The sequence below is a fragment of the Macrotis lagotis genome, chromosome 8 (assembly GCF_037893015.1).
Source record: "Macrotis lagotis isolate mMagLag1 chromosome 8, bilby.v1.9.chrom.fasta, whole genome shotgun sequence".
Lineage (NCBI taxonomy): Eukaryota > Metazoa > Chordata > Mammalia > Peramelemorphia > Peramelidae > Macrotis > Macrotis lagotis.
In genome coordinates, this window is record NC_133665.1 from 167,481,310 (window position 1) to 167,499,842 (window position 18,533).

The 18,533-nt window shown below is 38.5% G+C and overlaps 1 protein-coding gene across 20 annotated transcripts in view; it reads left to right on the forward strand.

The window, feature by feature from the left end:
- The window catches only part of MAGI1 (membrane associated guanylate kinase, WW and PDZ domain containing 1), a 682,760-nt gene that overhangs the window by 69,050 nt on the left and 595,177 nt on the right, over positions 1-18,533 (forward strand). The window contains exons 1-2 of one of the 20 annotated variants that reach the window (XM_074198802.1): positions 1-12,047; positions 12,078-18,533. The exon at positions 12,078-18,533 is cut by the window's right edge and continues 56,741 nt beyond it. The exons of 17 other annotated variants lie outside the window; for them this stretch is intronic. The gene's annotated coding sequence lies outside the window, so the exon portion shown is untranslated. 2 more of the 20 variants (XM_074198803.1, XM_074198801.1) reach the window with 2 other exon arrangements.

Below are 18,533 nucleotides of genomic sequence, written 5' to 3' on the forward strand. Positions count from 1 at the left end.
TCTAAAACTGTTGCCAGACACCTAAAAGAAAAAAAAAGAAATTATTGATTTAGATATACAGCTCACCTGAGGCTTCAAAGCATTAATTTGCAGCTGTGGGGGGGAGAAGGAAAGGTTTATATAACCCTTGGTACACCTACTGTGTACTAAGCACTGGCTAATGTTTTTTCTTTTTTACCCCTCTAGGAAAGATGTTTAAACACAGTCCAATTACAGGTAATCATTATGGGCATCTTAAATTGTATGATATTAATTTGCATCCATGGGAGTAGAAGGAAATGTTTACTTAAATCTAAAATCCAAATCATTTGGCATCTTCCATCTTTTTTTCTTTCTTTTTGGTTTTTTTTTTTTTTTTTGGTTTTTGCGAGGCAAATGGGGTTAAGTTGCTTGCCCAAGGCCACACAGCTAGATAATAATTAAGTGTCTGAGGCCAGATTTGAACTCAGGTACTCCTGACTCCAGGGCTGGTGCTTTATTCACTGCACCACCTAGCCGCCCCTACCTTCCATCTTTTTAAGAATCTTTTCTTCACTAGAAAGTGAAAAGAACTTTCTCTGCCTGTTGTTTCTTGATGGTTCATTTCGATTTAGCAAAATTGATTTCCTCTTATTACCCTCCATTGTGAATCAGAAGAGACCTTTATTGGGGGAGTTACTGGAAAGTCTTGGACTTTTAATCTAGAGCAGTGTGATGTCCATTAGGATAAATGAAGCAGATTTGATTATTTGAATCGTGGAACTTCTAATCATTGAAAAGAGAATGAGGGAAAAGGGGAGGAGGGAAATAAATGCTGATGGTTATTTTTAGCCAGTCGAAATGTAGGCAATATATCTTCTAGAGAGAACATAGGTGAAAAGGCATAGGGAATAAATTTCTCAGGGGCCTCCCAAACCCTTTGATTTACTGACTTTTTTTTTTTAGCTAATGGTAAGATAGCAAATTTGTTATGTTCATCAGCAAAAGAAGCAATTTATTGGAAGCAAGGCCAAGAGCAGTATAGCACAGAGCAAACATGCTGGATTTTTGAGTCAGAGGTCTTGAATTCAAATCTTGGTTCTGCTACCTCTGTGATCTTGATCCTTAGTTTGTGCCTCTTATGAAATGACTGGGGAGCAGTGAAGATGCCATTGTATCTGAGGACAAAGGCAGCAATAACATTTATTTGAAATGGAGGGAAAGGATGAAAACGACTACCAAAGAAAAGTAGATAGTTCCTCTCTTAAGGAGCTTACATTCTAATAGACAAACCAATCCATTTACAGTGGTGGCCAGCAAAGGAGGGTTTGATTTGGGTGGTCTGTGGGATGGTAAATGGAATCCTTGAGCCACTGATCTTCATGTCCTTTTCTAGAATGGCTGTTTGGATTTACTTCTTGTCAAGAGATTGAAAGATGCTAGGAGAATAGCATGAAACTGGCTCTGAGCTGTCTTTTTAAATTTTTATTTTTTTATTTTTTACAAGGCATTGGGATTAAGTGACTTGCCCAGAGGTCATGCAGCTAGGTAATTAAGTGTCTAAGTCAGGTCCTCCTGACTCCAGGACCAGTGCTCTATCTACTGTGCCACCTGTCTACCCCCTGAGCTGAGTCTTGAAATAACAGTTAGAAGGTAGAATGAGGAAGGAAAGCATTCCAAGCAAGGCTCCAAAGAGCAACAGGTAGACCCCTACCCTACTATTGGGCTGCAGAATGCATGGCAGAGAGTGGGTTGTGAAAAGATTTTTTTAATGCCAAATGGGTTTTTTTATTTCATCCTGTAGTTAATGGGGAGCCACTGAAGTTTATTGAAAGGATGGGGGAATAGGTGACTAAACTTTAGGAAGTAGTAACTAAATTAAACTTACTAACATTAGGTAACTAAATTTTAGGAAAATTAGCCTGAGAGTTGTGTGGAGACTGGATTGGAGTAGGGAGAGATGGGAAACTACTGCCTTCACCTTAGTGATGAAGGTTTGAATGTGGGGACTTGCTATGTGAGAGGAGAGAGAAGAAAAGGGCATCCAAGAGATATTCTCATATAGTTTTGATTTCATTTGCTGCATCTCTGTTTTTAAAACTGTTCACTTCACATAGTTTCAAGATTATGAGTATTTTAATATTAATCTTCTCATTTATTACAGCAGTTAGAAGGAGCATTTGTAAATAAAGCACAAGAGAGAGCTAAATTTGAAGGTATTGTGACAATGGAGTCAATGGGTAAAAGGGAAATGTATTAGGAGAAAGGGAAAGGAAAGGTAGAATGGGCTAAGATATTTCATGTAAAGGCTTCAAGAAATAGATTTTACAATGGTATGGAAGGGGGAGAAGGTGCGGGAAATGAGGGAGCCTTCATTCTCATTAGAAATGGCTCAGAGAAGAAACCTCATCCATACACAATAGGGTATAGAAATCTAGAAGAAAAAAGGAGAGAAAGGGGGCAGGGGGAGGGGAAGGGAGATGTAGGTGATAGAGAACAGAGTAGATCATGGGAGAGGATAGTCAGATATAACACATTTCCCTTTTATTTTACTTTTTGTAAGGTGGTGGGATTGGGTGGCCTGCCCAGGACCAAGGGGCTAGGTGGTTGCTGGATCTCTGGGGTGCGATGTAGGCTTGGGGCCTCCTGACCACAGGACTGGTGCTGTGCTCCCTAAATCAATTGGCTGCCCCATAGCACATTTTTGAAAAGGGACAGAGTGAAAGGAGAGAGAAAATATAATACATGGTAGTGGGAAAGAATGGATGGAGGGAATCAATCAGAAACAGCAACTGTGGAAAAATATGGAAGTAACTTCTCTGATGGACTTATGATAAAGAATGCGATCCACCCCAGAGACAGAGTTGATGGTATCAGAACACAGCCTGAAGCACATTTTTCCCCCTCTTTCTTTCACTTTATTTCTCATGAGGTTTTATCTTTTTTGGGAGGTAGGGGGGATTATGTTTACTCTTACAGAAGAATATTTTAGTAATGTGTAAAAATAACTAAATAAAAAAGGTAAAAGATTATATAGAACCTGAGTTTTCCATTGAGTCAACTCTACAATTCTAAAGATTTGTGAGTATTTGATACGGTGATATCTATTGAAAGCATTACTCTGAAATTTTTTATGGCCTAATGTTATCCCCAGATGATTTGAGGCAACAGTTTTGGCTTTTTCTGTAATAGTATTCCACTTTCAGTACAGATTATTTGTTGAATTTTCAAGGATATTATAAAGTCTGTATTTGTTGTAATAAGGGGGCTTGTCCTTTCTTAGTTTATGAAGGTAGCAAAACTATTGATATATAATTCTGGCCACGAGGACTGTCTTGCTGGTATTTCTGCAGGTGCTAAATTTTTGCAAACCAAATTGTTGTTATTTTGAACAGTTTTGCCTGCATAATTTGTAGTTTTATTTTTGCAAGACAGATGAAAATATTCCTGCTGAGTCACTAACTACCTTATTGTGAATGAATTTAGAGGAAAATGGGCAACATGAGGACAGGGAGAGGAACAGGAAAGGACAGAGAAGATGCCACATCATTATTTTTCCCCTTTCCATTTAGGGTAAGTCCACAGGATAGGCAGCTTTATTTTGTTGTTTTGAATTTCCAGTGACCATGAACCCCTCCCCCTCCCCTGCCTTCTCCAACTTCTTAGAAAAGTCCCTACAATGTAAAGTTTGTGAGAAACAGAGTCCAGATAGCTCCCTGCCTGCCCATACTTTCCCTGACCCCTTTTCACCAAGGGATGCCAAAACTTCCAAAAAGAATCTTCAAAATGTGAACTCTGACTTAGTCATATGGAGTTTAGCAACATAGCTGGGGCAAAGTAGGGCTCAAGGAAGGAGAAAGTGTTATTTATTTAGATAGTTGTTCTCTAAGATATCTTCTGAAGGAGCTGTCCGGCACAGTGATGCTGGGTTTGTCTGGTCTGAGATGGGTTTGAAATGAGACTTTGACCACTTGGAGAATATCAATCAATCATGGCTACCATTAGACATAAAAATATTCTCTAACCACTAAGCGCATATTAAACCCCTCCTATCTATCTGGCACCATCCTAGGTTCTTTGATTACAAAGAGAGAGAAGTAAGATAGTCCCCAGTATTGAATGTCTTGCAGTTTAGTCATGTATATAAGATGTGTATATCTAGTTCTACATAGAGCATATACAAATGAACTAGATCATTTCAAAGGTCTGTTCCAATGCTTTGATTTGATGAAGGAATATTCCCTTTAAATTTACATGGAGGAACAGTGTGCTATGGTAGATGAAGTATTGGAAAACTTGGGTACAAATCCACCTGTGAGATGAATTTCTTGGCCATAAGGAAGTCCCTTTATCTGAGTCTATGGCAGGTCTGTAAGGTTAATCAACCGAATTTGAGGGCAGCTAGGTCACTTAGTGGATAGAAAACTGGCCTTGGATTCAGGAGGACAGGAGTTCGAATCCAACCTCAGACATTTGCCACTTACTAGCTGTGTGACCCTGGTCAAGTCACTTAACCCTGATTGCCTCACATCCAAGCTATCTCCAGTCATCTTATCCACTGGACCCAGATTACTGAGGAAGAGAGAGTGAGGCTGGTGACTTAGCACAGCTTTCCCCTCACTCAAATCCAATTCATGTGCTTGTCATAGCATCACTTCCCTGTTGTTGTGGTCTTCTTTGAAAATGAAGGACAGAGATTATTATCTGTGCAGCTGGAGAGGCAGCAGAAAGTCGATATTAGCATTGGTAAAGAGAGTTCCTATGTGCAGATGAAAATCACAAGTCCTTGAGGCATTGACCTTGTTCCTAACATAGGATTCCATTTGGAGCTTGGCTAGTGACTTACTGAGTATAACACTGACTGGAACTGTTTGTACTGAATGTCATGTAGTGTAATGATAGTGCTGAGTTCATTTCTTACGCAATGGAGTCATGAGATGACTGGGGTATAGGCTCTTATATCTATGCCCTGAAAACTGAAATATGGCAGTGGGACAAGAGTGATTGGAAATTTAGTTCAATTTTGTAAACATTTAATGAGTGCCCCAATCTACAAGGAATTATCATCATTGTCATCTTTGAACTAGACTTGGGTTTTCCTTGGTCTAAGGAATTTGGAAACTGGAAATTCTTTCTATCAATACAGATTGGGATATGATATTCTTGTTCTAGCCTCAGAGATTTCTTGGGGTCACTGAGAAGAAAAGGGACTCTTCCAGGATCACATAACCAGATTATGTCAAGGACAAGACTGAAACCCAGAGCTTCCAGGTCCAGAGGCTGACTTTCTGTCCATTGTGCCAGACTGCCTTTTAGTGCTTATCTTTTGCTGGAGAAAAGCATCATATTCACTAATGAAGAAATGAAAAATATATACCTAGCAATGGAAAAAGAAGGCTCAGTAACTGAGGATATAAGGAAAGGCCTTGGGTAGGGTAGTGGTTGGCTTTTGAGCTGAGTATAGCATGGAACAAGGATTATTTGGGATGGAGGTGAGGAGGGAGACTGTCCCTGGCACAGGGCACAGAAAGTACTCAAAAATTTGCCCTTAATTATTTTTTCTGACTAATAAAACTTCAATCAGGTACCAGTTCCCCCCCATATATATGTATTATACATATTTACACATCCACATCTTCCAAAAAATAATAAAGATATCCTGACCTCAAGAAACTTATGTTCTACATGATGTCAAGTAATATAAGCATAGGTAAGAAATTAAAAATAAATGTAGAATAATTAGAAGGTAATTTCAGGTGGACAGGTGATGAGGACCAGAAAGAAACTGAGTAAACTAGAGACCCAAGCTGGGGATTCTGTTCAACTGATGTTAGGAGAAAGACCATTCCAGACTGGGCTGGAAGTGGGAATGGGCAGAAGACCTATAAAATGTCCCAGAGCCCAGGAGAGGTGGAAGGCCATGTTATGGGAATCCACAAATGGGCCAGATGGGTAGATGGTGATGCTACTGTATATTGGGTTGTTTTTGTTTTTTTTAGATTTTTGCAAGGCAATGGGGTTAAGTGGCTTGCCCAAAGCCACACAGCTAGGTAATTATTAAGTGTCTGAGACTGGATTTGAACCCAGGTACTCCTGACTCCAAGGCCAGTGCTTTATCCACTACGCCACCTAGCAGCCCCCTTCAAGTGCTTTTTAAATTATTTTCTGCTTCTTGAATGATTAATTAATGGCATCTCCTACAGAGACAGAGGCAGAGAAATAGGGTATAAATTTTCCAGATATCAGTCTTAAGTAGCTAGTAGTGTGCCAGCTTTTCTTAGTCCCTAGGATGAAGAATGCCATCAGGGAGCATTATACATAGTAGGTGCTTTATAAGTATTTATGGAATTTCAGTCTTCAATGTTCAGCACCCCCCATGAGTGGATGACTTAATCAGGGCAACAAAGAAAAGCCCATTTTCCTAACAATACCTCCTTTTGATGTGGATTATCTGAGTGTATTTCCTCAGTAGCCACAATAAGCTAGTTTTTCCTCAAATTAAAATAGTTGGGATGAAGTTGAAAGTGAAAAGGATGTCTCTGTAGAGTCATTGCAGCTTGTTAAGGCTGTCAGAAGAGACCCATCTTTTCTGCCTGGCTAAATTTCCCCATGTAAATATCACCATCTTTCTTTTTTACATGAAAGTTTTATGAAGTTCCCTACCCATTTCCCCACAATGGCTTTTTAGGCCCATTTTATGTTATCTCTGTGTCTTCCTGAAGATTAATGAGACCAAAGACTGGGAACCCATGGGTCCTCAAATAGCCCAACCTAGCCCCAATTAACTGATCTCAGTTCTTGATTGAATCGGACATGGTATAGTAGAAAGAGAGCTAGAGTGGTAGTCCAAAGACATGGATTTGAATTCCAGTTTTGCTACCCATATAGGGAAAGGTCATTGTAATTCTCTGGGGCTCTGTATTCTTGTATGTAATACAGAGAGCATTGGATTGCAAATGAAAGTTCTTTTTTTGGTCTGGTGAAGCTTCTTAGCAGAATATTGTTTTCCAGTGCAAAGATTACAAAGGAAACCAATGATATTTAAAACCCAATTATTAAAATGCCAAATAAAAAAAAATGAAGATATCTGCAGCCCCCCCCAGTGTAAGAACATCTAGATGACCTTTGCTTTTAGCTCTATTCTATGATTCTATACTATTTGATTGAATCATAAAATAGAACTAAAAAAAGGTGAGGTTGTTGATGTAGCACAGCATCCCCTCACTCAAATCCAATTCATGTGCTCATCATGGCTTCACCTCCCTGATGTCATGGATTTCTTAGAGAAAGAAGGACAAACAGTATTATTATTATTTGATTGGATGGAGGAGTGGAGGAGTAGGGGAGAGGGCAGAGTTGGGGGTTACAGATGGTTCTTTTGTTTTAGAGATCTCCCGTCTACATTTATTTATGTTTTAAAGGGGGGAAAATCATCACACAGAGTATTAGACTCCAAAACCAAGTAAATGTTGATGTCTGGGGTCCACCTTGTTTTCTTAATCTAATGATGATCTTATGTCCTGTTGTTCTGAGAGTGGCATCAAAGCCTAGATATTGAGCATGAGGTTAGTAGGGTTCTGTGTGTGTGTGTGTGTGTGTGTGTGTGTGTGTGTGTGTGTGTGTTCACAGTGGGACAGTGGGGTAGGCAGAGAAGAAGGAAATACACTATTTTATTTCTGACACTGAAGATGTGGATTTCCCCCCTCCCCCTTCAGCCATCTGTATCTTCACCCAAATAAACAAAATTCCATCAGCTAAGCACCCAAATATGTTGTGATTGCTAGGATTATTTTCTTTCTTATTTTCTGCATTAGATTCAGCTAATGAGGGTAGTGTTTTAACAGATCATTGACTGTCAATCTGCTAATTCAAACTGATGCCAACCCGAGAAAGTTGAGTCAAAAAAATCGCCATTACTTAGATGGATTGATGATATTGGCTTGGCCAGATCATTGTGTTTAGAACTTGGATTTGTCTTTGAGATCATTTAGTCTATTTTTTTATTTTTTATTTTTTTATTTAATATTTATTCTCATTTTGTACAAATAATGTTTTTTTACATTAATAAAGTATTCTTGTTTAAGAGTAAATGAAATACCCCCTCTCCCATAAATATAGACTTGCTTGAGCAATAAAATAAAGGGGAGAGAAAAAAATTAAAATAAAAAAAATAGTAATAATTGTAGGTATGGCCAGGTGGCGCAATGGATGGAGCACCAGCCCTGGAGCCACGACCACCTGAGCCCACATCTGGCCCCATACACCCAACAACCACCTAATCGTGTGACATGCAAGCCACCTGAACCCCACTGCCCTGCAACCCCCCCCCCCCCAAAAAAGACCCAAAATAAAATAAAATAAAATAGTAATAATAGTAGGGGTGGCTGGGTGGTGGAGATCATTTAGTCTAACCCTGGCATTTCATTTTATTGAACTTTTTGTTTTTGTGTAGTGGTCATTTTCAGATACCTCCCTTATATCCCATTGAACTCTCTATTATAGTTAGAAGTACAATCAAAATGTATGGTTTGCAAAGTGATTTCCATAGATTATCTTACTTCTTTTACCACAAACCTGTGAGATAGTTGCCATAGTATTCTTGTTTTGCAGATGAGGAAACTAAGACTTGGGGAATTTTAATGGCTTGTTTACCATCACAGAACTAAGAAAGGGTGGTATCACTCTACCCATTGTACTTTATGACGTGAGGGGTGGGGGACAACAACTTGGTAAAACAGATCCACACAATAAACATATTGGATAGTGTATGCAACCTGCTCTTCCCATTGGTCCTCACTCATCCTCATCCTCTGGGGAAAACAAGGAGAGCCTTAAGGCTAAAAGCAGAAACATATGATAGGAAAAAATGCCTGGTTTTTGGTTTTCTTGACTTTGCAGGCTTATTGTGACTCTACTCCTGGGGTTTGGGATAAACTGTTTCAGCATCCAGAAAACTCCACTTCATTTCAGTGGGATTCTTTAATATCCTTCTGCTCTGTGTTGGGTTTGACTGGAGTCTGAATGGAGGGATGAATAATGCCAGGAAGTTAATGATGTAACCACTCATCACAGAACTAACAATAACCTACCCTAGGTGGACATTTAACTCTATGATCCCCAGAGCTGGTGAGTTATCCAGAAGGCCTAGCCCTGAACTTCAGAATAAAACCCTGTTTCCTCTGGCTTGCCTCCTCTCTCTCTCTCTCTCTCTCTCTCTCTCTGTCTCCTCACCCTCTTTTCTCTCTCTCTCTCTCTCTCTCTCTCTCTCCCTCCCTCCCTCCCTCCCTCCCTCCCTCCCTCCCTCTTTCCCTCTCTATCTGTTTCTGTCTGTTCCTCTGTCTCTGCCTGTATCTCACCTTTCTCCTCACCCTCCTTCTCTCTTTCCCTTTCCCTCTCTTTCCCACAATCCAGATTGTGAGGCAAGCTGTGGGAAACCAGTGTCTCGAGAGGCTTGAAACCAAAAGCGCCAACTCTAAAAAATTTGATCTGGCCCCAAAAATGTTATTAGCGAGAATTTTGAAAATATTTTCTTACAGGATTATTCCCCCAAGGTTGTTAAATCTGAGCAAGCTCCAGGCCCATCAGGCCTGACTTTTTCCCTTCTGGTGTTGCAGTGCTATGCATGTCAGAGAGGGCTTGATTGTGGGGGCCAATGCAGAAATGGTTCTCTGGAGGAAATGAAGTCATTTCTACTCCACCATAGGGACTTGTATCCCTTCAGTGAGGAGTTGCCAATCTCTGCATCCTGGAGAAGCTTTTAATTGAGTTCTAGAGACATTTAAAAGTTGTTTTCTTTAAAAAGGGAGGCAGGAAATTTTTCTAACCCCAATGATTTTTTTACTCTAGTTAAAGTTTTCCTAACAAAGATTGGTTGCCCAGGTAAACGTTGTTGTCGAGGTATCTGAGACTCCTTTTCTGAGGTTGGTGTTTGAAAACCATTTGACTTGGCGTGTTCAGAAGTGTCAGTGAGGTAAAATGTTACAGCTGCCAGGGACATCCTTATCAACCCTTCTCGGCACCTTGCTTCTGACACTACAGACCTTCACTTGTTCACTGGAGTAGAGAATGTGGCGCCATGCACCTGTTTCCCTGGATACACCTGTAGGACTGGTTTCACCGAGGAAGCTTTCCTCCTGAGTTGTTTAAACAGGAGGAGCCTCTCAGCCTTGGCAACTGAGGGAAAACAGGAGACTGGTCTCCCTGGAACAGGGTTTTCTCTGTCCTCTCCTCAATCCCTGCTCAGTGTCTCCCACATCTCTCTAATCTCCTGTAAAGTCGAAACTGGGTTTTATCAGACAGCTTAGGTTCTACTCAATCATTTCGTGGAGATAAGGGAAAGAAAGTTTCATCAAGGTATCAATGTAGGGCCCTAACTTGTCAACTTTCTTAACAGACAGTCTCTGCTTTTATTATTTTTATTAGAAAACCAGCTTGTCAGTGGCTCCTGATGGAAATCTTTTCTTCCTCCCAGGGCCTTAGAGGAAGGTAAATGAGCAGAGATCTGAGAAGTCTGGCTTTAAAAGTGGGAGGGATTTCCAATCAGCTCAGTTGTCATTAACACTGTGGAAAACTCATTAATAATAGCAATAATAAATGTTACAATATTATTACTGCTATTATATAACAAAAATACCATAATATAATAATATATAATAGCAGTAATTGTTAGAATAAGTCATATGATAACCCTAATAACATGACATGTAATAGCATATAAGAACATATAAGAACAACAAAAACAATGCTGGTATATATGGGTAGAGGCTTCAAAGTTTCCAGAGCATTTTAGATATGCTGCCTCATTTGACCCTTTTAAACACTTCGTGAGTGGGTTGTTCTAGTATCCCTGTTTTACAACTGAGACTCAAAAGTCTTGACTAGGGTCATTCAGGTAGAATTTGAACTCAGGTTCTCTCTGACTCTTAAGTCCAGTGCTCTGTCCACAGGACCACTGTGTCTACTAGCTGCTTTTTCAGTCTTTGGTCACTTCTTGGCCTTAATAGATAGATCTACGACAAGGTCAGTGTGTGGGGGTGAAAGTGATCAGAAGGTAAATGAAAGAAAAGACTTGCTGATCTATCAGTTGGTCAATCCATAAGCATTGATTATAAGCCACTAGGAGCATTTTGGAAGGTTCCTAGGATACAGAGACTGTGTGAAATAGCCATTTTACAATCACCACTTTATATCTGATGCCTCAATTGCTATGTACCTCTAAAGATTTAGTGTCCCTTGATAGAATTCAATTCCTTAAGAATACAGGGCTATATTTTATTTTATTTTATTTGTAATTAGCATGGAGCTGAACTTAATGAATGTTTGTTGATTGGCCATTTGCATGATATATATCTTGTACATATATATTATGCATCATCTCCCCCTTTAGAATGTAAGCTTCTCCAGGTCAGGGACCATCTGTCTCCTCTTTTCTTTTCCTCCCTCCTTCCTCCTTTGTAACCTCAATGCTTATCATCATGGAGACAAGCATTTGAGTTACTTGGTTGTGCCAAGTAACTGGGCTCACTTTGTCCTCCACAGCCATCTGGGTCCAGTGACCAGATGTGGATCAGGACAACTGGAGGTGGTCCTGGATGTGAGGCAATAAGGATTAAGTGACTTGCCCAAGGTCACACAACTATTAAGTATCGAGTCTGGTTTGTTTGAAATCCCAGTCCTTCTGACTCCAAGACTCTATCAGTCTGGTAACAAGGATTTGAAGACCAAATAATAATAATAATGATAACAACACAACATTTTAAGGTTTGCAAAATACTTTGCAACTATTATTTTATTCTCACAACAAACCTGGGAGGCAGATTCTTATTAGTATCTCTATTTTACAGGTGAAGAGAATGAAAATGAAGGAGCTTAAGTATCTTATTCAAGGACAAAATTTTTTAAATGTATTTCCAATTTTTAATGTCTCCATCTAAGTCTTCTTCTCATCATAACAGTATGATGGTGACTCTGATTTCTCCAAGGTTTTGCCATTGGATGCCATACTTGGGCAGAACCAATGCAAACTGGAAAGGCTTCAAATTTGGATCTACAAACTGTGTGTGTGTGTGTGTGTGTGTGTGTGTGTGTGTGTGTGTGTGTATGTGTGTGTGTGTGTGTAGCATTCTAAGTTTATTGGCAGGTTGCATTTGCCTCACAAGGTCATTAGAATTGTTTTATATTTTTTGGCTTGGATTTTTTTTTCTTCTTCAAATATATACTCCTTCCTGCACTTCCTGTTCCCATCACAGTGCAAAAGTATCAGAAAAAAACAAACACTTCCTTAATATTGGTTTGATTGTGGTGGAAAACAGGAATTGTGAGTCATAGGGTCCATATTACCAGTAAAACTCCAGAGTTCAAAGTACATCCCAGAGGTGACCCAGTCCTCTAGCAGGGCTATTTTTTGACAGCCAGCTCAGTGTAGATGAGGTTATTGGTCTTGGATAAATTTGTTAGTTCCTTTTTTAATTACTATTTTATTTATTTTTTCCTACTTCATGGAACAGTAGCTTTCAGCAGTCATTTTTCTGCAAGGTTTTGAGTTTTACACTCCCCCCCATCATCCCAACAGAAAGTAATCCAACATAGGGTGAACATGTATAATCATGCAAAATGTAGATCCATGTTAGTAATGTTGTAAGAGAAGAATCAAATAAAATGGAGAAAAATAGAGAGAAAAGTCATAATCCATAAGAGAACTTTTAAAAATTGAAGACAGAAAGCTTTGGTCTGCATTTAAGCTCCACAGATCCTTTTCTGGATTTGGATAGCGTTTTCCATCCTGAGTCTTTTAGAATTGTCTTTGTTTATTGTGCTGTTGAAATGAGCAAATCCACCATAGTTGACCATCACCCAATGTTGCTGTTAGTGTGTACAATGTTCTGGTTCTGTTCACTGAATTTGATAGTTTTAAGGAAATAGCAAACCATTCCAGTATCTTTCCCAAGAAAATCCCCAAAGTGGTCAGGGAGAGGCAAACATGACTGAAAATAGCTGAGCAACTCCAACAGTCTGGTTTAGTGGGCAAACAGCTGGGTAAGCTGATAAAGATAGAAGTTCCTTGAAGGCGGGGACTGACTTTTTCCATTGATCTTTATATCTCCAGTGTTGGTTTGGTTAGAATTGGATGGAATGGGGTAAGATAAAGAAGGAGCACTTTGCAGCTCTCTTACTCATTTATGTTCTATTTGGAGGTATATCTTAGCTAAGTTTCCCCATAGGTTTGTCTCATATTCCATATTCTCTATGTCTGTAATTACCTAGCCTAGAACTTCCTATTTGGAGACAAAGACTCAGATTTTAATCCCATCTGTGCCACTTATTTGGTGTGTTATTTTCTTGAGACTCAGTTTCCTCTTATGTAATAATGAGATGTACTATCGATTGTTGTTGAGTTGTTTGAGTTATGTAGCTAGTCTTCCTGACCCCATTTTTGGAGGAAAGGATTTGAAAAAGCTACTGGAGCGGGTTTGCCATTTTTTGCCTCCAGCTTATTTTACAGATGCGAAATGAGGCAAAAAAAAAGAAGGAATGAATCTTCTTGACTTTAGGCCCCAACTCTCTATCCACAGCAGGCCATCTAACTCTTGGGTGGACTAGCAGACATCCTGATAGCCTAATAAATCTGTGTTGAGTGATTGAAGAAAACCACGACAATAGGGGTGCTATGATGACAAGCATGTGGATTGGATTTGAGTGATCTAAGTCATCAGCCTTATTTTCTCCTCTGGAGCCATTTGGGTCCAGGGACCAGATATGAACTGGGATGACTGGAGAGGATCCTGAATATGGGACAAACAGGGTTCCTACTTAGCAAGTTTCAAGTGTCTGAGTCCAAATTCGAACTCTGATCTTCTTGACTTTGGAGTCAGTGCCTAGTACCCTTGTAAGAATTCAGTAGATGGTTGTCGAATGAATGTATTAGAGGAGAGTGGGAAAGAAGAATTTCCCAAAGAGTTTGTTGCCATTGTTTGGGTTTATAAATATATATTTCTAAAATTGAGTTTCACATTTCTATTTACAGATGTTTGTGACTAAATCTGACCTCTTTAGGATAAATAGATTTCAAGCCAGGCCAGATCTTTTTACTCTAACTCACTATAAAGTAGAAAATATTTAAAAAGGCAGTTCTTATTCATGTAATAAGAAGATACTCTCATTCTTACAGGCTCCTGGAATGGCAATGTCATCTTTGCATCTTATAGAATTTGTTATGAAAATGATGACCAAATACCTTGATAACTTTATTGTTCTATTCAAAACATCATGTCAGAAGTGTAACTAGCATGGGGGCAAATGGAATTTTGTTCTGAGAAGTCAAATTTTCAGAGGACTGACAATACTTGCATTCCTTCAGGAACTTAGAAACAATAGAACTAAGCATCTTGTAACAATTATCAGTAACAGTTATAACCAAAATAGGAACTCACAAGAAAGAGCTGCTAAAACTGTACTCCTAACCTATTCTGCCCTTGGTTTCTGTGTTCTGCCTCCTCCTTCCCATCTTGTCCCCACCTTGCCTTCCCCTTCTCTTTCTCCCTCCATGGTACATATCATTCCTCTTATTTGTCTTTGACACAAAACATTTCTGGCACAAATTAACTCCTTTTTGGGGATTTTCTTGGCAAACATAAGAGAGTGGTTTGCCATTTTACATGTGAGGAAAATGAAAAACATTTTAAGTGACTTGCCCAAGATCTCATAACTAGTTTGTGTCTAAGACCAGATTTAAATTCAGGAAGAGGAGTGTTCTAGTGGGACCACCTAACCACTGTGATCCTGGATAAATCATTTGATCTCTCAGTGTCCTCAGTAACTCTCTTAGGTTCCTCAGTTGGAAAGTGGATGCTGATTTTTATTGAGAAGGAGCAGAAGTTTTCACCAGTCTTCACTGGTGAAATCACAGATATGGGCGATAGAAGAAGGTTCCGGCACCAATTCTTGATATGGTTTCTTGGAATTAGTATAACTTTTTAAAGCAAAATGTCAAACTTCTCAGTAGACTTTGGACTATCTTAATGACCTTTCATTTAGGGAATATTACAAACTATTGTGTTTCACATGGATTTCTCTTTGTCTATTCATGTGTGTATCTTGTTTCCACTTTTTAAATTGTAAATTATATTAAAAATTTTTAACTATATTATTTGCTTATATCTGCCATACCAATGCATAGCACATACTAAATGCATTCTTTCATTCATTCTTCATATCAAAAAGTTCAAAAACATTGAATTCTGGAGGCAGAAATAATAAGGACCAGAGATGGAATTCCATCCCAGGTTCTCTGTCTCCACAGATGATGTTATTTCTTTTCCACTAATAGCTTCAGCCTCATCTCCTTTAATAACATTCATGGTGACCATTTTATATTTCTTTTTAATATTTAATTTTTTCCAAATCTATTTCTTCCCAAGTTTGGAAAAATAACCCAATTTTAAAAATCTTAATTACATTGATGACTTTTGGGTGTGGGTGTCCACAACATATTCTCCATTTTTGTTTCCAAATTATGGTGCTCAAATTTGATATGGGGAGAATCTATATAACAGAGGGCTAAGGGCATCAGTGCACCAATGAGAATGGAGGTAGCCTGCTTCTGCTGCTGCTGATCTTCTCAGAACCAGTTGATATTATATTTTCAGGAACTTCACCACCATCATCCTGGGTTCCTTGTTCTTCCCTGGCCTGCCAGGAAAGCATGTTGGGGAATAATTTTCCATAACAATAAGGAGAAAATAGTATTTATTTATTAAGTGCCTAGAGTCCCAAGGCCTCAGGACAGCTAACATAATACAATATAGAAAATAAACCAATTTTCTTTGGCATTTAGCTGTAAATTGAAATTAATTCAGATAAAATACCTTAGATTAAAAAAAAAATTTGAGCCCCAGAATTTGGTTACTGGCTTGAGCTGCTATTGGGTGACAGTTTAGATTTTACATCAAAGGCACACGTTTTTAAACACATTAAACCCTTACAATCTCCCTTCAACCTTCCTTTCCTTCCCTTACTTTGTAGGAAATACACACACACACACACACACACACACACACACACACAGAGTTTACAATGAAAGTTATTTTCAGAGAAAAGGAGGAATCTTCTTCATACTATTTTTCTCGTTTGATTTCTGGTGGTTGTATAAATTTTTTTTTTTTATTGAGCAAAGCTAGTTTTTGTATTTAAAAGCAGAAATGCCAGCCTTCATGCAATAATCAAAGTCAAATCTAAAGGTCTTGTGATGGAAAATATCATCCATATCCAGAGTAATAACTATGGAGTCTGAATGCTTACTATCTTCACTTCTTAAAATTTGTTTTATTTATTATGCTCCCCCCTTTTGTTTGATTCTTCTTTCACAACATGATTAATATAGAAATATGTTTAACATGGTATACATATATATTGCCTATATTTAATTGTTTTCTATCAGGGGGAGGGAAAGGAGGGAGGGGAAAAATGTGAAACTCAAAACCTTACCTAAAAAACAAAGAAATGCCACCCTTATTGCTTACTTAACCTACCTCAGTGGATTTGGGGAAGGAAGGAGGTTTTTTTTTTTTAAGTTGTGGAAAACTGTATTGGATCCTTTGTATGTTTTTTTAATCCTGTGAAGGAGGTAGAAATCATTGAAAATAAAAGTGAGTTGTGCTTATACATATATAAAAAAAATTATCCAGTAATCTCCCTTTCTCTCATTCCTTTCCCTCCCTCACTCTGTGAAAACATGTTTCACAGTTCTTCTTTCTGTGTAGTTGGCTTTCTCTGGCTTTCATTTTTCTGCCAGCCTATCTTTTTTGTAGTTCCCTTAGGGTCAGAAGGTGACTGGGGCTGTTCGATCACTAGGTTTTTGTGTCTGTGTGTGTGTGTGTGTGTGTGTGTGTGTGTGTGTGTGTGTGTTATACTCTTACTGGGTAATGGATGACTGTAGAATGAACAGTAAGCTATTTTTGCTTACTTCTCTGCACTGCTATAACTGCCTGCATTTTTAATATAAGCAAGACTGCTAGGTTGTTAGGTTCACATTTCTCCCGACCTGTGCACAGGTCTTCTTAGCTCCTTCCCTTTTCTCATAACTAAGGGAGAGTAGCTTTCTGTAGTATAACTAAAGAAAGAGTAAAAAAAAAACAGAATGTAAGGAATTTTTAATGTTCACACTCAGGAAGCAACTGATGAAATGGAGAAAATGCAGGGAGAAAATTCCAACTGGCTGTGAGGTCAGAGGCCAGCATCAACTAACCAGAGTTTAGTAACCACTTAAAAAAATCTTGGATCATTCTCCACTGAGGAGAAATGCTAAATATGATCATTATTAGGCATTATATATTGTAGCAACTCCATAAGGTAGGTACTATTGCTACTCTCCTTTTAAATATGGAGAAGCTGAGATTCAAAAAAAAAAATAAGTGACTGGTGCAGGGTCACATAGCTACTTGGTTCCAGAGGTGGGATAATCTAATCTAGTGGTATCCAATTCATAGAAATGGGGACCACTAAAGAGGACATGATGTTCCTTGTCGGCCACATATGGAGTGAGAAAACCATTCATATTTTTTTATCTTTTTAATTAATACATCTATTTGCAACTACATTTTAATCTAGACTGGGCTGCAGTTAGTCACCTCTGTACTTGGACACCATGTTCTAAAGTAAAAAATTATTAAGACTTCTAGGTTTAGCATTTTATTAAGACTCTGAAGAGGACATACTTTTGTTTCTATAGTTTTGGTTCTCAAAAAGAATATCATCCATCTGTAAGTCTTATTCTATCCTTGCTTGCTCATAGTTCCTGGCTGCTTGTTTTCCTGTTGATTCCTCTGATAATTTGACCAGTGGGTCAAAAGCAGTAGCCTTTGCAGTTCATCTGTCTCCTCACCTTTCTTTCTTTCTTCTGGGCCTGGAATGTACTATCTCCTCATTTCTTCCTAAAAGATTTAGGGGTTGCCTCCTACACAAAGCCTTTTTTCATTCCATTCCCCCTTACTACTGGAGAGAATTTAAGAACAGGACGATAAGACAGAGACCTGGTTATTACTTGTTAGAGCTTTCCCCTCTCTTTGGTCAATCTTATTTTTATTTCTCTATGTCCAGGCTATTGAATTTAAGTTCTGATACAAGGGATTTTAACCTAGGAGTCTCTCAATTTTTTTTCCTAAATAATATTCTGGATAACTTTACTTAAATATGCTTGTTTACCTTTGTGATCTTTTGTACATTAAAAAAAAAAAAACACAGGCTTCATATGACTCCATGTCATAAATGAGATCAAGAACCTTCCATTGGCAGAATGAAAGTTCATTGAGGATCATGCTAGCATCCTTCAGGCCCCCAAGTTGATTTTTTTCAATGTTGAAAAGAATAAAAAAAAAAAAAGCAAAACTGTGACCACATTCCTCAGTGCAATATATTCAAAATGGCACTAGTTCTGGCTATGATAACTTTGTAAAATAATATTGTTGGTAGGGAAATCCAACATATTAATATTCGTTTGCTAATGCATCTTATTGTAAAATAATTAGGACCAGAAGGAAACTTAGGGTACTGTATTATGAGACTTAGAAACACATCTGTAC